Source organism: Sciurus carolinensis, chromosome 2 (genome assembly GCF_902686445.1).
Source record: "Sciurus carolinensis chromosome 2, mSciCar1.2, whole genome shotgun sequence".
NCBI classification, from domain to species: domain Eukaryota; kingdom Metazoa; phylum Chordata; class Mammalia; order Rodentia; family Sciuridae; genus Sciurus; species Sciurus carolinensis.
Window position 1 is genome coordinate 91,250,207 of NC_062214.1, and position 19,346 is coordinate 91,269,552.

Sequence of the window (19,346 nt, forward strand, 5' to 3'; positions counted from 1 at the left end):
CACTTTACAATACAATACCTCATTTAAGCTTCGCAACACCCTACCAGCTGATGTTATGATTTCCTTTTTACCGCGGGGGACATCTAGTCTGTTCATTTGCTAATCCGTGCGGAGATTGGATTCCCTGCTCTTTGGCCTAGAAAGGAGCTCAGGGGAGGACAAACATCAAGGGGCTGCTTGGGTTTGCCTTACACCAGAGGGAGCTTGCGACTTACCTAGGGACAGTCTTACGGATGTCCAGGGGTATTACAAACATTGCCTCAAAAGTTTGGGCTCCTTGTAAAACCCATGAAAAGCGCCACAAGGCCAGAAGGCAAGCAAGGGGAGAGGGAAGGCTAATGTAGCAATTCTATGGGCAGAGCGAGGGGGAAGAAGGAAGGTCCGGAAATGATTAACTGGACCCGGGTAGTGGTTAGAGTGCGGCACCTCCCTGAAGTGCAATCTTGGAGCAGACCAAGGTCACTCACTTGGTTACTTCTCACTACTCCCCCAACCCCTGAGTCCCCTGCTATTGGTGTCCACCCACCTGGGACATCTCTGCCTACCCTTTCCCCCTTCGTTTCTTCAAAGTTCCTTTGTTTCTTTCCAAATTATATTCTTGAATCTGTTATGGCAGTGAGGAGTTGTGGAAAGTGCCTAGGAAGCCAGGTAACCAAGTGCTCAAATCTTAGCTCTGCCACTATTTGATGGCCAACCTTAGCAAGTGTTTCTAGTCGTCCCAAACCTTTTTCTTAATCTGTAAAACTGGAAAAATAATACTTATCTGGAAAAAAAGACATTAAAACTCGCAAGAATTGCCACCATATAGTAGGTACTAGATAAGTTATAGTTTTTTTTGTTGTTGTTGTTTTGGTTTTTTTGTTTGTTTGTTTTAATAACAGCAAGTGTGGGCTGCTTCCCTGGGAAGAGAGGAGGATAAACAATAATATCTAACCTTTGCTCAAGCTCTTCCACCCATCTCCTCCTACTAGCCTGTTTGTCTTTAAGACCTGGCTCAACCAATCTTCTGTTTCTCTCAGGACATGTTCCCCATTTGGTATCCATAGCCTCTCATTTGACCATGGAGAAATCTGACTCATGCTGTCTTATACTAGTATGTAATGTTACTTTTTTCACCCTGTTTCCTAATCCTCTAAACCTCAGTTTAAACATCACTTCCTCCAAGGAGGCCTTTCCTGACCCAGCTCCACCCCCAGGGTACCTCCCAGGGTGTGATGCCCTTGACTGCCCCCACTCTGCCTTTATAAAACATTCTTCATGCATGTAATTGTTTGTTTAATGTCGGTCTTCCCCTTGGAGGTCCATAAGGGTAGCAAACAAGTCTGTCTGGTTTCCTGCTTTATTTCTAACATAGTATGTAGAACATGGAGGGTGTCCAAAAAATAAGTGTTCAATGGTTGGAAGAGTGGGTGAGTGATGCCTTAGCAATGTTTAGGAAGAAAGGAGCTTAGGAAGTGTCCATATATATACCCCAGGTATTTAACACCTCAAGGGTGATCTCTACATTTCCTTTCAATTCTGAGTTTGTGGTTTTAAAAGGATCAGAAATATTAAAGCACCTTGTAAGGTATAAACTGCTAAAATAAATATATTAGTATTATTATTGTCTTCTCTCCACAACCAGAATAAAAATCCCGTGGAGCAGGGGCGCTATTTTAGCTATCCTTGATTTTGGTAGTCCCCTAGAGGGTAAACTCTGATCAGGCAGTCCAAAGAAGTCTGGTTAAGTCAAAGAGCTGTTTTCCAGGGGCTTTCTGTAGCCTACCCTAAAAGAACGGAACTTTCCTGTGTCTTTGAAAGTTTTCACAGTAAAAAACACTTGAAGGTGGGGACCCCCTCAGTGAGTAAATGTGTCAAACAGGGGAAGACCACGGGGCACCCTGGGAAATCTGCCTTTTCATCCCTGGTTTCTGCAGCTGCATTTAATACAGCGTTCGCTTTTTTCCTCTTGGCTGGCATCCCTTTGGCACCCAAGAGCTCTGACTTAACATACCAGCGTGCCTGAATGGTGAGGAGGGAGCCACTTTGCACCGCACTGCCACCACACCACTCCCCACCCAGCCCCCTGGACATCCATGTGCTTGGCCAGGGCTACCTGCCTAAACACCTGCCAGAAGCGGTGGTGGGCCTCATTTAAAAGTGTGTATTTTTGCACAGGGGAGAAATGCGCAATTCCAACCATACTATTAAATGATTCCCTTCTCAAGATAGTACATATACATTGGGGTGGGAAGAAGTGAGGGAAGGGAATGTTTTCAGTTACATGAGAATCGTGATCAGGAAAAAGCTCAAGGTTGCTGCGACCTTCCTAAAACTTTAGACTTGTGACTTATGTGGCAGAATCTGTGGTCCTCAAGAATTACAGAACTGACCAGACCCTGGAAAAAGCTCTGACTATCCCCGTTCAGGTAAGACTGATTGGAAATGCCAGGAGAGCTGGTTTAAATATTTACTGTAGAGGTTTTTCTAAGAGCAAAACCTCCTTGGAAAACCAAAGTTAGATCAAGAGGAGGCTTGTAAGTATTCAAAAGTTTTGGGGGCAGAGGAGCATCAGCTGGGGAATTCTGTCACCGGGTTTCATTTTCCTAGCAGCACTTATCTGTATTTTCTTGCTTGTTTACTTATTTTACTATTATCCATCTCCTCTATGAGAACAGAGACCTTACCAGTCTTGTTAGAAGCCTGATTGCCAACTCCTGAAATATAGCCTGGTGCGTGCCAGGTCCTCAGTAACTGTTTGTTGAATAACTAAATAAAAGAAGGGGGACAAGGAATACAGCTCAGTTATAGAGTCCACATCTGCATGGCTCTGGGTTCAATTCCTAGCCCACAAACCCATCCCCCCAAAAAAGGGGTGATGATGGGCATGGGCTTCAGTAGATACACCCTCAATTTTTTACCCAAGAATATTGCTGGTGTTATTCTTCCTACTTCTTTCCATTCACCCCTTTCTCATTACCTCCCTGATCAAAATTCTTTACTGGCTCCCCTTCATAGTCACTGTCACCTCCCTCTTGGTAAAGTTTTTGTGTGTTTTAAAAAAACTGTTCTAGCAGTACCTAAAATAGTTCTCCTATTATTCATAATGTTCTTCCTCACCACTCTGTGCCCTCCTCTTCTAGTTCCCTTCTACCTGGCCACCTCCTCCTCCTTCCTCATTAAAGCACAGAACCTTCTCAGGGAAACCCTCCATGGCTCACCCAAGCTGACTTCAAAATCTTCCCTCACTACCACCCCCACCTTCTGTTCCTGCAGTTTGTCACATGGTGCTGTTATTTTCTGCTCACATTTTGGTCTCACTTGGGAGGTGTTTTTATTTTCATCTGTGTTCTTGGAATGTAGTAAGCAATAGCAGATATTAAAACTGATTATATTTGTTGATAGAATGTAGTTAGACATGTTCCTTTTGAGAATGATTGCATAAATAATTACATGTAATTGTCTCCTGGGTATTCAAAGAAAGGTTCTAAATTATTTAAGAACAGAAATTTTTATTTTTTGGTTCCCAGATAGGTGCCAGATACTATGTCAAGTGATTTTCATTTCTTCTTTAATCCCTGGAAGATAAATAACACCACCTCCATATTACTGATGAGAGAACTAAAGTTTAAAGAGGGTTAAATAATTGCACACATTTGTACAACTAGTAATTGTTCCTTTATCAGAGAAGCAAAGTTTTATCCTTCCTGCACATGGTCATCTAAATGATTTTGCAGTATTATATGGAGTTCCTAATGATGAGGACTCTTAGGAACCACAGGACACAGAAGAGCCTCTGAGTAAAAATCATTTATGTTCAGTACCAACATCTTAACTTGTATTGCTTTCACTTTCCTCTTTATCTCTAAGAACCTCTTTTATGAAGATGAGAAGGTTTTACTGTTTAAAGACCTCTTTGCAGATAAAATACTGATGGAATAAGGACCACAGTACAACTCTAGCACCAAACAACCCTCCAACAGGGAAGGAGTCACTGCTCTTTCTGGCCCCAGCCTTTCCATTTGCAAAACCAAAGGCTTGAACTAAATAATCACCCTTACCAGAGTGAGGACCCACAATCTGTGCTAGCTCATGGCCACCCAGTGACACTGGCAGAAGGAAGACCATCCCCATGTTCTTTGGCAGTGATCGCTGTTTACTCCAAATCCATTTTCTTTTCCTCCTGGGTTCACAAATAGAACTTTCTCAGCTTCCCTTGCAGTGAGGTGTTCCCACCAATGGAATCTAAAGAAATCACAAGGATCAGCCTTGACCAGTACTGTGGACAGTCAGCCATGACACAAAGACTTCAGTGTCCAGTTTGGTTTATCAGCACATGGAGGAAAGTAGGATCTTACCCTAGGCCTAGAAGGAAATTAACTATTCATTTATTTAATCAGCAAGTCTGTTTACCAGGTACTGGTAAATGCTTAGAGCTACGGGGAGTCCTCCTCTATAGACATTCCCCCACCACAATCAAGGGAAACCAGTGTGATTTTACTCATTTTCTCTTGATTGTTAATTGCTTGATATATCCACACCTCTGAGTTTCCAGGTGTTGTCTAGACTTGAACCTTAAGCCTTTCAATGGTGTAAATGACATCCCGTGTAAAGGGCCTGCTTGGTCCTTGGCATGCAGTGGACCTTCAATAAATATGTTTCCTTGAGCCCTTAGCAGTTAAGAGAATTGATGGGGGAGGTAGGGAATGATGGCCTGATACCATTGGTTCTAGTATAGCTGGCACAGAAGGCTAGATTTTGTCCTTCTAAAAGGATCTGGACCAGGTCACTCTTTCAACAAGTATCACTGATGTGCTAATCTTTGTGATATAAAAATGAGCAACACCCAGCCTTTTCCTCAAAGGGATGAAGAAAAAGGCACAATAAATAGACCAGCAAACAGGCAATTGCAACAGTGTGAAAAGTGCTAGGAGGGGAAGTACAGGATGTCTCCTAGCCACAAAACAAGGGACAGATAACTAACTAACCCAGGCTGGTGGGTGGGGGTGGGGTGGAGGAAGTGTCAAGTAAGACTTCCTGGAGGAAGTGGTGTATAGCCTGGGACCTGCTTGATACCCAGGTAAAGTATGTGGGATTGGGGTGGAGAAGGGGCCATAGTGTCTCAGGTAGAGAGAACAGCATCTGCAAAGGCTCAGAGAATATTTGAGACCACTGATCCAGATGGAAAATCAGGTACAAGGGAACAAAAGGCTGAGAGATGAGGCTGGCCAAATAGGCAGAAAAGACAGTGAGGATCTATAACAAAGAACTGCCAATACAGAGGAATCTGGGTGTTCAGGACTCTGGCATCTCAGGGTTACATTTTGCCAAATCCTAGGAGAGGAGATGAGGGGGCAAAGATACAGGAAGAAGAAAGGAACTAACAATTATTAAGCATCTGTAAGGCATTCAACTGCATTAGTCATCTGGGAAATGCAAATTAAAACCACAGTGCAGGGTGAGAATGCAGATATGAACCCCCACGCACCCATCTTGACCAGCACCCAGGACTGTTTTTGAGGTACTTACAGTCCACTGAGAGGAAGAGGCAAAGACATTTTAAGAAATAGAATTGTGATAGAGAAAGGAATACTAGGCTTAGAGAACCTCAACTCTGCCTCCTACTTATTTTTTAGCCTTAATATGACAATTTAACTATTCGGAGTATTTAGCTAACCAGAAAATGAATTTCACAAACATCTAGAACATAGATTTTCATAGTCTATGAGGAGCTTCATGAATTGGAAAGAATTGGGGCCGAGCAGGCTATGGTCCCGTCTCTACAACTGACGTGCTGTGTGACCTCAGACCAGCATCCTGACCTCTCCTGAACATCCATCTGTGAAATTTGAATAATAAGAACTGCTTCCAAAACAGTGACATCCTTGCTCTGTTTCCTTTACCCAAATAGTTATTGTTTAGAAAAAGAAAATGGGGATGCATGTGTTCTGACCAGAACCATTTTCTGAAGTTGTCAATGCTCATAATTATGCATTGGTGTAATCACTTCAAAGGTTATAAGCATATTTTATAATGAAGTCATTAAGAAAGCTCTGCTATGGCTGTCATGGTTATAAATATTTTCTGACCGCAGCAGCAACAGGAAAAAAAAAAAAGTATTTGACATTTTATACCATCCAAAGAACAATGATGAGAAGGCAAGAAAAGGAACTTAGACCATTTGGGCCATTCTCAGTTCCCTGTGGAGCAACTGGGGTTTTCAGGCTAGAGATGGAAGCCAGAAGCTGCAAGGATTAGTGGAAAATGGTACTTCCTGGGAAGAAGCATTAGAGAACTGAGAAGGAAACTAGCTCCAGAAAGATGCTACACTTGTCCAGCATCACAGAGTCCTCACGTTGGCTGCAGACAGCACCATGCTCCTCACTTGCTGGATACTGTGCAAGGCTAAGGCGCACAGGAGTTTTTTGTGCACTTTGTTTGGCCTTTCCTGTCTGCAGAATGTGCAAGCTGGCTCTACTGGGCAAAGAGATGCTGCAGATGGGAAAAGCAGAGAACACAGCAGTCAGTACAGCAAGTTCCCTCCATAAATAACCTCCAGACTCCAGCCAGTGAGCTCTCTGAAGACAGTGGTAGCCCCAGGATAGAGTGCCTGGCACATATGAGGCACTCAGGAAATTACGTTACTCTGGTAAATAAATGCGTAAGCAGTGAAAAGCTTACTGTAAAACTGGCCCTGGAAGAATATAACAAGAAACCTAAGAGCTGCTGGCTCTGCAGAGGGAGCCTGGGTGGGAAAAGAGAAGGGAAGAGGGAAATTACTTTTCACTACACACCCTTTTATTCCTTTTGGTTTTGGTACCATTGGTTTTCAAAGAAGAAATATTGAGCTGGACTCAGTGGTACACTGCTGTAGTCCCGGCTACTTGGAAGGCTGAGGCAGGAGGATCAGAAGTTCCATGCCAGCCTGAGCAACTTAGCAAGACCCTGTATCAAAATAAAAAATAAAAAGGGATGGGTAGGGCTCTAGCTCAGTGGTAGAGCACTCTTGGGTCTAAAAAAAAATTGTTTTGTAATTAAAACAAGATGAAAGTCTAATGTGATTCCCTACTCAGGGAAGTTTGTACTTGAGTGGGAGGGAGAAAGCAGGTCTTTAAGTTAAACCACTTGAGTTTGACGCCCAGCTAATCTTGCTACTTCCTAGCTGTGTGTCTGAAAGCAAGTTACCTACCTTCTCTGAACCTCATTCTACCTAACTACAAAGAGGATAATGATCATCCATTACATTGTGATGAAGGTGAAATGTGATAACATAGTTATCATATAGATAACATTTCAGAGGCCCAGTGTGTGCCAGGCATTCTTCATAAGGTTTTCTGTGTATTAACTATCTCATCCTCAGGACAACCAAACAAGGGAGATACTGTTATTTTCCTTTCTTACATTTTACATATGAGGAAACTAAACCCCAGAGATTCTACAAGGAACTTGCTTAGGGTCTCACAGCCAGGCAGGCTCCCTACCTCCAAGTCAGGCTCTTCCCATCCCTACTTGAAATATTAGCATCCTCTCTTTTTCATTAGGGAATTCTTAAAAATGCAAATATTCTCAAGATCCAAAGAAATGTCTTTTCTAGCAGTGGGCTGTTGGATGTGGTGGCAGGCTAGAGAGAGCAATGCTGGTTAGGGAATCAGCAAAGCAGAGAGAAAGAGGAGGGAGGGAGAGAAGTTGAATAAGAAATTTGAATAATGAAGTTAAATAAGAATTTTGCAATCAGAGAATGTAGTCAAATTGTAGCATATGTGTAGCTTTTCTGCTTTACCCTTTTATTTAATTATTTTTAGAATTCTAAATTATATATTGGAGGAGGACACCAGGAATTCTTCAGGACTTAGGACCTCTGAAAACATTAATAGGGTGGAGCAAATTTGGGGCAGAGTTGTTTCACCCATGCCCCTGAAATGGGTCCTAAGCTGAGTCCCTTCTGCACATATCAGATTGATTCTACAGTTATCTATAGTAGATCTTTTAGTGTTTGACATCCTGATGTTAACTTGTCTATGAAGACTTAACTGTTGGGCTGGGGTTGTGACTCAGTGGCAGAGTGCTTGCCTAGCACCTGCGAGGCACTGGGTTTGATTCTCAGCACTGCATATAAATAAATATAAATAAAGGTCCATTGCCATCTTAAAAATATGTGTGTGTGTGTGTGTGTGTGTATGACAACTGTTTTTCTTTTGATCAAATTTTTTGAAATTCCCTATATACATGTATGATTACACTACTGGTGTAACTCGGCACCATGAACAGCCAGAGAAATGAGAAGTTATGCTCCATTTGTGTACAGTGTGTCAAAATGCATTTTACTGTCATGTATAAGCAATTAGAACAAATAAAAAGATTAATAAAAAAAAAAATTCTGGTGAATTGAATGTCCCAGGCAATTGATTCTCAATTTCATTGAGTTTTGACTGCACATGGAAAAAGAAAAAATCATTTGCATTTCCCTATAAGAGTTTCAAGGTTAGAGATGAGCCTGAATTTGTAAAGGGTGAGGACATTTGTTTTTCTTTCCCTGAGCTGAAAAGACTCATCTTCATTATGTCCCAGAATGCTGCATTTCCTTCCCATTTTCCCTCCCTTTGCCCCTCACCCATCACCCCTTCTACCTCAGGACTCTCATTGTTTCCTATAGACCATCCCCCTCAGGCCACACGCTCCTCAGAGACCCTCACTCAGACTGTCAAGGGGCCTGTGTGCACCCAGGGAGCTCCCAGCACTAAGACTGATCTCTTCCAGCTGCCCCTGAACCATCACCAGGGAAGGGAAGAAGCACATCAAGGCCTCATTCCTGTCCCCTACTGAAGATTTTCATGCAAACTCGCCTGTCTCTTTCTGCCTATGCTCTACTAGAAGCTTTCAGCAGCTCCCCACTGTTCCCAGAAGCAAGCCAAGCCCTTACCTGGATTCCCACATTTGATCCTAACCAACCTGCCAGCCCTGCTTCTCTCCACACTTCCACAGAGCCAGATTGCTCTCTCACCCTGGCTTCTGGCTCAAGCTGTTTCCTCTGCTATTTCCATCGAATCCCAGGAAGTTCTCCCATCTAGTTGCCCCCAGGCCCAGCACAAAGCCCATTTCCTAGAGAAATCCTTCCCAGCGTACATCTCACTCATATTCTCTCTCTTTTCCTCCTTCCTCTCCTTCCCCCCTCCCTGTTTCTCTTCCCCTCCCCTCCCTTTCTCACTTCTTCCCTTCCCCCTTCTCCTTTCTCTCTCTCTCCCTCTCTGGATTATTTCTCAGTTTCATCCACATTCTCTTGAGGCTCTGCTTATACCATCATGTGCCACATAATAATGTTTTAGTCAGTGACAGGCCACAGATACAATGGTGGTCCCATAAGATTATAACGGAGCTGAACAAATCCCATTGCCTCATGCCACATAGCTGTCATGAGGTCCAAGTGCAACTCAGTACTCTGATATACATTTATGCCAATCACATAAATGTATGAAACACAAAATTATGTACAATGCATACACTTGATGGTGAAAACTGATTGTGTTATTGGTTTCTGTATTTACTATACCATGCTCTTTATTGGTATTTTAGAATGTAGCCCTACTTTAAAAAAAAAAAAAATGTCTACTATAAAACAATGTGCTGTGTTTCGGTGGCAGCAGCTACATATGTCTCATGTTTACCACATCTCTTGATTGCATCATTTTCTGCTCTGCTTGATTTAATCTCACATTGTTTTGTTCATCCTAGAAGTTGTTTTGTTCCTAGGAGTATCAGGCTATACTGTAAATCTAGGTGTGTGGTAGGCTATACTACCTACGTTTGTGTAAGTCCACTCCTGTTCACACAGGAATGAAATCCCCTAGTGACTCATTATTTCTCAGAATGTCCTCATCATTAAGTGACATATGCCTACACCTTTGGGCACTTATTTCAATCTGATTTGGAGTAGTCTTCATGTTCACACCACCCCCAAGTTAGAAACTGTGCCCTGAATGCAAGAGATGCCCATACCTTTCCATGGGCATACATGGTATTGTGTTGGTCCCAGGGTTTTGCACCTAGAAGTATGTTCTTAGTAGAAGTTTGGCACTTTTATGCCAATCACATAAATGTATGAATCACAAAATTTGATTTTGTGTTTGAAGGCAATTTGATAGACAGAAGCATGTTGACAAATGGATGAGATAGCATGCAGAATGTGTAATGTAACACTTGCTGCTCATATAGTAGTTTCCTGGCAAACTTGAGTCACCAACTTCATATACATACTTTTGGAGTTTTTCCATCTTTTCCCCTAGACCACCTGGAGTTAGTATCTAGGGATAAGAATCCCAGAATATTAACTTTGAAAGACAAAGATGGGGCTGGTGGTATAGTATTGTGATAGAGCACTTACCTAGCATGCACAAAGCCCTAGGTTTGATTCCAGCACTGCAAAAAGAAAAAGACAAAGATGACTTCATGCAACCTGGTAATAAAGATAGAAAAGATTCTGAAGAAAGTTAGTGAGTACCCTGCTGGCAGCCCCAGGCCCTGAAGGGGTCACTCCCTTCTCAACTAAAGAGGTCAGATCCTACCTGGGAAATAGCTCTGCAAGCTCCTACTAGAAGCTACTAGAAGATCAGCACCTACTAGAGACCCTCACCTACTAGAGACCCTCACCAAAGCCATGGCCACACTACTGTAAGCCTGAGCTCTCTGTGAGCTTGGAACATGGAGAAGAGGCACTGGAACTTGGCCAGTGGTCTCTAGCAGTGGGGGTGAAGAGGACAGGACTCTGGAGTGATTGATGTTGAGGGAGGAGTGACTGCCATGGGAAGATGTGCATGTCAGGAAGCCACCTTTCCTCTGCAAATGGGATCCTGGACCGGGACCTTGGTGTTTGAATGACTTATGGAGATTATCTAGCTCAATCTGCCCTTTTACAAATGAGAAAACTGAGACCAAAAGAGTCCAAGCCAGGAGGAAAACCCAAGGCTGCTCATCCTCAGGCCAAGGTTTTTAATCCTCCTTTTCTATGACAGTCCCATGAAGACATTTTCCTGTGCTATGATGTCACATATGGATAAATCTGGATTTCATTAGGAAATGTGAACCATACTTGCCCTAATGTCAAAGCAGAGCCTCACCTCACCTCTTGCCTGACCAGTAGTTTCTCGTTCTTGCGGCTGGGGGAGGGGCAGGCAGAAGGAGGACTTGTGTAAATGGTATCCACATTCACACTTGGCTAGAACCTCTAGGTGGAGTTGGGGAAGGTCCAAGGTGTGAGAGCTCTGGGTTGATCAGCCTGTTTTCTTGAGTGCGGGCCAGGTAGGCCGGCATTTGCTTCTTCTTCTCCTAAGGGATCTCCAGCCTCTCTGTGCCGTGAGATACCCCTGGGGGGCAGCATCTGTCACCTGTCCAGAAAAAGGAGCAGACTGTGAAAAACTAATGATAAGTCACCTGGGTTCAAGAAAAAAAAAAAAGGTAGAAGAAAGAGGGCTGGCATGGGCACAACCAATGAAAAGGCTACTAAAGGAAGGGGATATAGAAAGGATTAGTGAAACTCACAAGGGGAAATTCACTCACTCAGTCATGAGATCCCTAATTGAACACTTAGTCTGTACCAAGTACAGTTCTAAGCACTGGAGAAATCAGACCAAGAATGGTGCAAAGATTCTCAAAATACCGAAATTCACAGATGCTCAAGTCCTACATATGAAATAGCATAGTATTTGCATATAACTTATATGCACATCCTCCTGTGCACTTTAAATCATCTCTAAATTATTTATATTATTTATAGTACCTAATACAATGTAAACATTATATAAATAATTATTAGACTGTATGGTTTAGGGAATAATGACAAGAAAAATGTCTGTACATGTTCAGTACAGATAAATTTTTTTTCTGCCTGAAGCTCCCATCCTAAACTGGAGCCTAATGTTGAACCTGGTCACATCATGTACTTGTCCAACTGTCCCTGTCTGCTTGTCTGTATTTGAAACTGATGATTTTAAAAGATTCAGCATATTGGCTATTTGCCACTCCTGCACTGGGTGATTTCATTCAGTCTTTCTCTTCCCTAATTTCTGTCTCTCTTCTGTTTCCCTCTCTCCCTCCTTTCTTTTCTTGAGAGTCAGATTTATTGTAGCATACTTTACACACAATAAAATCCACTCCCGTCTGAGTTTGACAAACACATACAGTCCTAAGGCTATCACAGTCAAGACACAGGACATTTCTATCACTCTAAAGAATCCCACTCGCCATTCCCCTTATGTGTGCTCTGTCCCTAGAGTTGTGCCTTTTCCAAGTTGTCCCATGCACAATTAAGAAAAAAACCTTTTTTCCAAACAGTTGAATTTATGGATGTGGAGTCCATGAAAACACAAAGTTGACTGTGCTAGAAACAGCCAAGCTGGCCTCTGGCAGAATGCTGGGGCAGGGAAAGCAAGAGCTAGATCAAAGGGGATGAGGCTCTGTTGGGCTCAGAAGACCTTTGGATCCATAATCCAGGGACTCCATGAAGCTGCCTGTGAAGACCTGGGGCATTCTGGGAGCTCTGAGAACCTCCTGCTGCCAGACGCACCGACTTCCCTGTGTGGGCAGCAGAGCTGTCACTGTGCTGTGCAGGATTCACTAAGGGACTTTTTCACCCCAACCGAATGGCGCTAACACTCAATTCTCATTTCTTTCCTCTGCCAGGGTCAACCTTCTAGATAGGAGATACTGCCCAAAATGTCTTCAATAAAGATTTATTTGGGCAGCAGAACTGCCTCGAGAGTCAGAAAAAGGAATATTCATTCACACAACAAATGTTTACTGAGAATCTACTAGATGACATGCATAAAGGAGATCCTATATACATATTTCTTCTTCCCCTTAGCCTTATGTAGATGTTATTAGACCCACTAAACAGATAATGAAATGGGATCAGATATGTTAAGTTACTGCCAGACACAGTGGCACACACCTGTAATCCCAGCAGCTCAGGAGGCTGAGGCAAGAGGATTGCAAGTTCAAAGCCAGCCTCAGCAGTTTAGCTTTAGGTTACTTAGAGAGACCCTGTCTCAAAATAAAAATTTAAAAGTGTTGGGGATGTAGCTCAGTGGTTGAGCGCACTGGCTTCAATCCCTGGTATCAAAAAATAAAACAAAAAGAAAGAAATGTTAAGTTACAGAACTGGAGTCACACATTTAAGTATGATATGGGACTGGGGAGGGTTGGGGCAGAGAGAGAGGGCAGAGAGATCCGGACTCAGCTCCATCAGCCCATGGGAAGCCGCTCTGCTCACACTGCACATTGCAACATAGCAGAGGGTTCCAGACTTCCTGTTCAAGCCTATGTAATCAGCAGTAGCTACTTTGGGTCTGAGTCCCCTTGTTTATAAAAATAAAGTGCTTGAGAAATATGTTTCCCAAGTGTCCACCCAGCACTGGGTTCTTTGTCACAGTGTTTCCTCCTCTTGTCTTTGTGAAGGGCTCTGCTGGCTCAAATCTCCCTGGCCACCAGCACAGAGCTCCACTGGGAACACCAGTCTCGCCTGGCCTCACCCCCTGGAGGACATCAGTGTTTCTGCAGGAGCCTGGGGCTCTGGGGAGAGGCCCTGCAACTATCAGACTACATCAACATAATCACATGTTAAAGCCAACTTTAATTACTGCTTTCTCTTTTCTGAAAACATGGATCTAGAAAACATTCTCACAACCCTTCCCACGCTCACCAGGGCTATACTGCTGGAGCCCTTAATGATGGGGAGCATTTGTAGCCTGAAGACCTACTGGTTCTATGAGTCATATTTTAAAATTGGATTCTCTCTTTTACTTCCTACACCTCAGTTTCTTTTAGGTCCTGTAAAACCATTTATTGATCTAATGCTGATTTTGCAGGGCTGCCAAACTATGATTACAAAACAATATGTTTGTCTCTTCAGTTAATTATTTTTGTTAAAATTACCAATTTTTGGTTAGGTGACACATACATATGATACAATATTCAAAAGTCATTGAAGGGTTTTCATTAATTATCAGATGGCCCAACAATTCCACTCCTGGGTACATACCCAAAAGAATTGAAAAGAGGTATTCAAATAAAAACAAGTGTATGATGTTCAGAGCAGCACTATTCACAATAGCCCAAAGGTAGAAACATCCCAGATGTCGTCATCTGATTAATAGATATACAATATGGGGTTCCTCCACACAGTGGAATATTATTCAGTCATAAAAAGGCGTAAAGTACCAATACATTATACTTTATGGATTGACCTTGTAAACATTACACTAACTGACAGAAATCAGATATCAAAGGCTACATATTATATCCATATTATATTTGGATATTTCCATTAATATGAAATATCCAGAAGAGGCAATTCCAGAGAGACAGAAAGCAGGTTAATGGTTGCCAGGGCTAGGGGGTAGGAGGGACTAATAAGTATGGGTTCTTCTTTTAGGTGATGGAAAGATCCCAAATTAGATAGCAGTGGTAGTTATACCCACAGGCTTCTTTTCTCCTAATTCTCCAGGCAGGAAGTAGGCCCCAGTTGCTCATGGGTTCACCCATGACCCCAAACTCTGGGGTCATGTCTAAATCTCACCTAAGGACTCACTCATGGTGCTCTGTTTAAAGCATGGCTCTCTGCAGGGCAGCAGTCCTCCAGCTGGGCAGCCTCCCTCCTCTTGGAGCCCCAGTGTCCAAGAGAACCCCTCACTGGTCCTGGGTGCATCTGGAGCACCTTCTCCATTCCTTGAGAGAAGAGGAAGCAGCCCTCTTCTCCATGACCAACTCACGATCTCAATGGCTCTCTGACTTCTGGTTTTCTGTTTATCAAGACTTGATGGAGTTGGGAGGAGCAGAGTCTAAGGAGCTTTATACTGTCTCTTAATAATTCCTCCCCAGATATGTCTAGCCCCTCTCTTTAGATGTCAGAGTATTTATCATCCACAGGCTTTAGCTAAAATTCTGAGACAGCTGATAAGTGTCTGTTCAGCATGCTGTTTTCCATATACATATGTATTTGTAAGTATATAGAACTGGGGATTGAACCCTGGGCCTCACACTTGCTGGACAAACACTCTTACCACTGAACTCGCCCTTTTTAAATTTTTATTTTTTTGAGACAGGGTCTTGCTAAGTTGGCCAAAATGAGCTTGAACTTGTGATCCTCCTGCCTCAGCCTCCCTACTAACTGGGATTACAGGCAATTACATCCATTTTTGCACCTGGCAAAAAATGGATTGTTTTGTAAAGGCAGTTTCCTGACAGGTTTCTTTTACTTAATATTCTATTGTGAACATTTCCCCATGTTGTTAAATGTTCTTGAAAGAGATGCGTGTTTGTTTGTTTGTTTGTTTTTGTGGTGATGGGGATCAAATTCAGGGCACCATGAATTCTAGGAATTCACTCTACCACTAAGCTACATCCCCAGCCCCTAAACTTTTTTTTTAATAGCTGTTTAAGCTTTCACTGTATTGATATACTGTTATTGAGTTGATTATTTATGGCTAGACATTTTAAGTTATATCCAATTTTTAAATGATTTCCTTCTGAATATCTTCAATTACTAAACTATTAGGTGTTTCTGATTGTTTTCTTAGAACTGGAAGTTTCTGGATTCTTTTCCTAGAACTGGAAATTTTATTTTTTTAAAGTTTTATATATATATATATATACACGTGTGTGTGTGTGTGTGTGTGTGTATGTATATACACATACACACACATATATATTATATATATATATTTTAGTTGTCAGTGGACCATTTTTAAAAATTTAAATTTGCCTCACACATACCAGGCAAGTGCTCTACCACTAAGCCAAAACTCCAGTCCATAGAACTGGAAGTTTTTATAGAAGAGTATGAGCTCTTATAGGTCCCTTAATACACACTAATAGTTTTCTAGAAAAGCAGCCCATGAAGATGAATCCACCAGCAGAACTTTAGAGTATACACCTCCATGCCTCCTTGCCAGTCAGTAGTAAATTATTTCATTTTAAATGTTTTAAATGTTTGCCAATTAAATATGAAAAATTATGTGTCATTGTTTTAAAATGTTATAACTTCTTAGAGAAGCATTAAAACTTTCCCCATCATGGGTCTGGGGTTGTGTGGCTCAGTGGTAGAACACTAACCTAGCATGTGTCGGGTATTGGGTTCAATTCTCAGCACCACATATAAATAAATAAAATAAATGTCCATCAAGAACTAAAAAATATTTTTTAAAAATTTCCCCATCATATTATGTGATTACAGAAAGCTGCATTTCTGCCCTGTACAAGACCATCTGGTTGTTGAAGAATTTGTGTGAGACTCAGGTACACAATGTCTTATTGGTATGATAATTGCCTGCTGTGGTAAAGAGAATAATGGCCCCCCAGAGATGTTCACATCCTAATTCTAAGAAGCTGTGCATGTTAGGTTACAGGTGTTATGGTTTGGATCTTAAATGTTGGAGTCTCAGCCGTGTTCGGAGGGAGGAGACTGGATCATGAGGGCTGTGACTTCATAAATGGATTCATTTATTTATGGATTCATAGCTTAATAGGCTAATGGAGGTAGTGAAAATTTTAAGAGATGAGACTTAGTTGGAGGAAATAGATTATGGGGAATGTGTGCTCTGAAAGGGTATATCTTATCCCTGGCCCCTTCCTCACTCTCTCTGTTTCCTGGCCCTGAGGTGAGATTTGCTGCACCATGCACTTCCTGTCATGATATTCTGCCTCACCACAGGCCCAGAAACAACAGAACTAAGTGACCAAGGACTGAAACCAGTTATTTCTAATTTTTAAATGACACCTATTTTCCAATTTTTAAATTTCCAGTTTTTTAAATTTGCCAAAACAAATTATTTTTTATTTTAAGTTGACTTTACCAGGTATTTTGTCACAGTGACAGAAAGCTGACTAACATATGTATGGCAAAGGGGAATTGGGATTGCAGGTGGAATTAAGTTCATTAACCAGATGACCTGAAAAATTGGGAAACTATTTTGGATTTTCTGGGTGGGGTTGATGTACTCACAAAGGTACTTAAAAGTGGAAGAGGAAGCCTGGTACAGTGGTACACACCTATAATTGCAGCAACTCAGGAGACTGAGGCATGAGGATTTCAAGTTTGAGACCAGCCTGGACAACTTAGCAAGACCCTGACTCAAAAATTTAAAAAGGGGTTGAGGCTTAGTGGTTGAGTGCCCCTGAGTTCAAACTCCAGTATTACAGGGGGTGGGAAATGGAAGAAAGCAGATTAAGAATAGAGTCAGAGAATATGTGACCACAGAAAAATGGTCAGGGAGATGCCTCAATGCTGGCTTTGAGGATGAAAAGGGCCATGAGCCAAGCTAGGCAGACAGTCTCTAGAAGCTGGAAAAAGCAAGGAAACTGTCTCCTAGAGCTTCCTGAAAGGAACATAGCCCTGTCAACATCTTGGTTTTAGTCTGATAAGACTAGTGTTGGACTTTGTGTGTGTGTGTATGTGTGTGTGCACACGTGCGCTGGATATCAAATTAAATCCAGGGCCTTGTGCATGCTAGGTAATGCTATACTCCTACGCTACATTCCAGAACTCAAACTTTTGACCTATGAAACAACAAGATAATAAATTTGTGTTGCTTCAATTTTATGGCAGTTTTGTTACAGCAGCAACAGAAAACAAATACATATATAGAACATGCCAAACCTGCCTCTGCACAGCCCTGGAGTCTCTTGCTTTACAAGAAAATAAGTTTCCCATTGCTTTCCATATTTGAATACTCGCCAGTATCAAGCTATGTGCACAGAGGGACATTTCGAGGCCAGCTGGCCCTTCCTGCAAAAAGAGATAAGGGGCCTTTGGAGGAGGTGTAGATAGATGGGGGAACTTCTGCCCACATATCCAGTGCCCACACACCAGTCTATAGAAATGTTTTTGTTTTCATGCTGTTTTATGCCAGAGGAAATGCACATTTCTGATTTACTTAATGGTGCCTGATTCTTTTATAGTCAAAGACAAGGGATTGCCATGGCTACTTTGAAATAAGTTAGCAAGGTAATAGTGGAGGGAGTGTATATGGAGGGTTATAGTGGGATGTAGTAGAATTCAGAAAAGTATGGAAAAGGGGAACTGGTTTCTCTGCTTAACTTTGTCCATAACTCAGTTGAGTCTTGCCTAAGTGACATTCTCCCTAGAACTCAGTTTACTTATCTACAGAAGAAGGGCTTAGATATAGATACTTGCAAATGATCTTTGACTCTTTCATTGGTGTGTTGGTTGTTCCTTTTGATTAGTCCTAAGCCCACCCTTTTATATTTTGCTGTTTGCTAGTAGGCTCTTTGAGGGCTGATTTCTGGTTACCTTCAGTGAATGGGAAACACTGGTAGGAAATGTAAAGCAGGAGAAGGGCAGAGGGGAGAAGGGACTCTCTTTCTGTTACCTATACCTTTCAAAGTCCCATCCATAACAGAGGACAGCCTCTGTTTCAGCCTCTAGTTTTTCTAGGCACTCAACACCAACCCCCCAGTACATTTCCTCAGAGGTCAGGATACAAACAGAAGGCTCCTAGGGACCACTTCTGCACTCCTAAGTTCCCACCTCTGACACTTCGTTACAGCACAAGGATGATAGCAACTCCCAGCAGTCACTAATCTGGGTTACCTCTGTGTTTTTTTCTTCTCAATCCTCCAACATCTATGTAACCACTTCTCTGCATTAATGTCCCTTGTTCATATTTCCTGATATAACTTCTGTTTTCCTAGTTGAACCTTGACTGATTCAATAGTCTATTTTTTCTTACCAATTTGTAAAAACTTTTGGTATGTTAAGGAAACCAGTCAATTATCACATATGTTGTGGTGATTTTTAAAAAAATATCTTATTCATTTATTTATTTATATGTGGTGCTGAGAATTGAACTCAGTGCCTCACATATGCTGGGCGAATGCTCTACCACTGAGCCACAACTCCAACCCCAGTAATTTTTGTTAGTTTGCTTTTTACCTTTTTTTTTTAATATGTTTGTTCTTATTCAGAAAAATCTTTCAAGTTTTATATACTAAAATTTATCTATGTTTGCCTTATGTTTTCTGTATTTCATTGCATATTTAGACCTTCATCCCAAGATTATAAAAATAGTCAGCTATATTTTCTTCCCATACTTTAATGGTTTTATGTTTGACATTCATCTGGAAGTTAGTTTGGAGTAAGACATGAAGTGGCCATATAATTTAAACGGGTTTCCCAAGTGAAAAATGGTATTTAGCCAGTTGGTCAATATCACACACTGGATGGCTCTTCCTTCCTCTTTTGACCTGAAATGCCAATTTATTAAATATTACATTCACATATATAATGGTCCTCTTTCTGGTTTTTTTTCCCCACTGGTTTATCTATTTTTCAGTCAATAATATTTTATGCAGCTGAAGTT

At 41.8% G+C, this 19,346-nt stretch overlaps 1 protein-coding gene across 1 annotated transcript in view; it reads right to left on the reverse strand.

Moving 5' to 3' along the window:
- Nucleotides 1-233, reverse strand: part of Usp3 (ubiquitin specific peptidase 3) — a 109,293-nt gene extending 109,060 nt beyond the window's left edge. Inside the window, exon 1 of the mRNA XM_047537998.1 lies at nucleotides 216-233. The gene's annotated coding sequence lies outside the window, so the exon portion shown is untranslated. The remainder of the gene's footprint in view (nucleotides 1-215) is intronic.
- Between the last annotated feature and the right edge of the window lie 19,113 nt (nucleotides 234-19,346).